Raw genomic sequence first — 3,347 nt, forward strand, 5'->3', positions numbered from 1 at the left:
TCTTGCAGGCATCATCTACATACAGATAATCAGTGTTGAGAGGAAATTTAAAACTTCGTTGAATCGAAAATGTAAACTTATGCATGGTTACCAAAAGATATGTGTTCATCGTACTTTGAGATTTGAAATTGATGAATTGGAGCTCTTTAAGATATACTGACTTCATGAATGAAAGTTTAAATGTAACAGTAAAAGTAAAATAACCCCAACTGATGTAAATATATTTTTATATTCTCCTCAGTTGTTATCGTCGCCAGGCCGTGAAAGTTTTCGAAGAGATGTCGAGAATGGAAAGATGTGACTGAGGCCTACATTCAAGCTGTGAGTGGTCTATTATCTCGTAGTGCAAACACAATTTTCCTAGCATGAAAAATTATGTATAGAACAAAATATTTTCGTTCGACGAAGGGGAAGGCATACTAAAGGCGTTTCGTTTTTACGGAAATCATTCTCGAGGGTTTTATGGACCAGTCCCAAAGGGATCGATCGTGACGCCTTGAGCTGAAGATACCGATTTTTTTTCTGCGCAATCAGTACAGAAAAATTTACTAGAGATCGAACGCACTTTACTAATCTTTGATCATTACTAGTTTTATTACTATTTTGTACTTCATTCCTGAGCTACCAAATAATTTTGCTTTCGTTCGTGTGTTCCGGCCTATTTATTATTATTCAGGGACATTGTTAGTTACTTAATGCTTAATGACATTGAAGTAAACCAAGTTGCTAGTCAGAAAATTATGCAATATGGATACTGGCTCATCAGATTTTGGAAAAATGTTTATTACGCAGTTCGCAGAACCACACAAGCGTGGGACTCAACAAATTATTTACAGGTATTCCAAGGAAAATCCACAAATGTTCCAGTAAGCAGGCCGAGTAAACACTCAGTTAGGCAATAAGGCAGGTTTTCTACGAACAAAAATTACACCTTTAGCAAGCGAAATTACAATACATACGAAATACGATGGAATTTACCGACTATTTCTAGTTTAGGGTAACCATAACTCAACAATTTTGGTTAGCAAAATATGCTAGTACAAACACGGCAACTAGTTCTTTTTCGACAAAGCTCATGGTCGATGTCCCGGATGTTGACGTCAAAATGCAGGCACTCAATGGGAGCTACAACATTTTCATGCTCGATTTAACAAATAGAGTCCAATAGTACATCGTTAAGGACCAATTAAAATGTGATTCAGATCATCACATAAAGTGCTCTAATTTTTGCCAGCGGAACCTGTATTAAGCGGACAACATGTATTAAGGGGCGGTAACCATTCCTTGTGGGTGACCGCTTAATACTGGTTTTACCAAAACTTGACGGATAATTTTGTGTAAACATCACAATATCATTATCAATATCTTAAAACTTGGGCAATATGGATACGGGCTCGTCAGATTTGGGAAAAATATTTTTATGATCGATACCGCTCTTACTTTAGCCAGCAATACTTGGAGTGTGAAGCTTAGTGAAGGTCTTCTGTGAAAATCTAGGAGGTCCATGTTGAGTCCTTTGGCGAGTGTAAAGAGCCGTGACAGAGTATATACGGCCAAGGAAACGTGCAAAGCAAAGTTGAGATAGTTCTTCCGCAATATCCTTTCTCTTCCTTAGTTATGATGACATTTCAGTAATACAGTTAGAAGGCTTTTGTTTTCAATATCTATGGAAACCAAGGATTTTGCCCGTGTCTCGTTTTTAGCTATAATTAGCTAATTGATACTGAAAGTATTATGGGCTTTGGGAATTAAGGAAAATTTCGCTCACTGCTGGCCAATCGCAGCACACATTAGATCTTGACAAGTGCTTCTCGTTATTGACGGAAGTTTGTGTCTCACCCTTTAGATCACATGTTTTGTTTTATTTTTTTCCCTCAGGATTCTGAGAAATGTAATATCACCTAACTAAGTTGGCCGTCCTTGTTTCTATAATCGGAGACTTGTTTTCTTATGCCAGAGTTTTCCTTTGTAGTTGGTTACGTGTTTGAATTTTAACCCCCAGGGTTATACAGAATAACCACTTGAAATCAGTCTGGTTTTACATCACGATCTTAATCATGACCTTAACTAGTTAGTGCAGGAAGTTTGCTCATGCTGTTCAAAAGGGTCTGAGAAAACCTGTCGGCACCAAAAGGAAGACTCAGCTGTAAAACCTACGAGTCCGCTGGTAGAAGTCTGAAGTAGAAGTAGAATGAATTTTCTTGTCATTCCTTCCTAGTATTTATCTGCCGAAATAACAAGTGATCAGACAGAATGATTTCGCTTTAAGGGATGGGTTGAAACAAAACACCATTGGATCAGTTTGGATAGGTCAACCGGTACATGAAATTATAAACGTTGCACGACATTGATTAGAAACCGAAACATTCCGAGATATTTTAGACAAGACAACCTAAACTGTAACTGATATTGGTTTTCTGGTATGATTACCCGCCACTTGGAGTGTTGGAAAAATACCCTTAAAACCCCCTAAAAAATGAAAGGCAGACGAAACTGCACTATGCGAAAATAAAGTTTTTGGCAAAATAAAGTTTTTGAAACAAAAAAACAATTTACTTTAACTAGTCAACGGTGAAGTGACGTAGTTTTAAACTAAAATGACAAACAATAACAAAAGTTACACAATATGTGATGTAAGGAAATAACGAACAACACGACGGAAAGAGGACTCTTAAACACTAACGTTGTTAAGGCCGCACAAGAGACCAATATCAATACTGCAAAATACAAAGGCCAAAAATGGAAAAAGATAAGCGAAAATTACGTTAAGTTATCGAACAGCTGCACTTTGCGCGATAGGAGAGAAGAAAGGCATATTGTTGATATATATATATATCGAACAATTATGTGAGGTAGCAATTTGTCGGCAATGAAAATGACGAAAAGAAAAAGGTGCTAATGAAACAACAAATATAAACGTTGGCTGGTTACCGGGTGAAAAGACTTAAATAATAAACTCTGAACACGTGAAACATCCAACACGAATAAATGTTGCACTTAGAACTTACAGCAGATATCACCTTTAAAAATATTTAAAATTTAACAAAAAAAATTTAGAAAAAGACAGGGATAATCGTGCTTCTCTATAAAATGAGGTATATTACAAATCAGAAATAAGGTATTTTGGGATCTTTGTTACTGCTGACAGTCAGCTTTTCTTTCATGGCACAGGTGTGGTTGTTACGTAATATGCTTGATAGATGTACGCTTTTGGATATGAGCCAGTTTGTTTTTCACAATGGCATATTATCATTTGCGTAATGTTTGCTTGAGGTAAGATGATATTGTCGTCGATATAACCAGGGATTAGTCAGGGCTGGTATCAAAAACAGTTTTATTTTCGAACT

This window comes from Pocillopora verrucosa, chromosome 1 (genome assembly GCF_036669915.1).
Source record: "Pocillopora verrucosa isolate sample1 chromosome 1, ASM3666991v2, whole genome shotgun sequence".
NCBI lineage: Eukaryota > Metazoa > Cnidaria > Anthozoa > Scleractinia > Pocilloporidae > Pocillopora > Pocillopora verrucosa.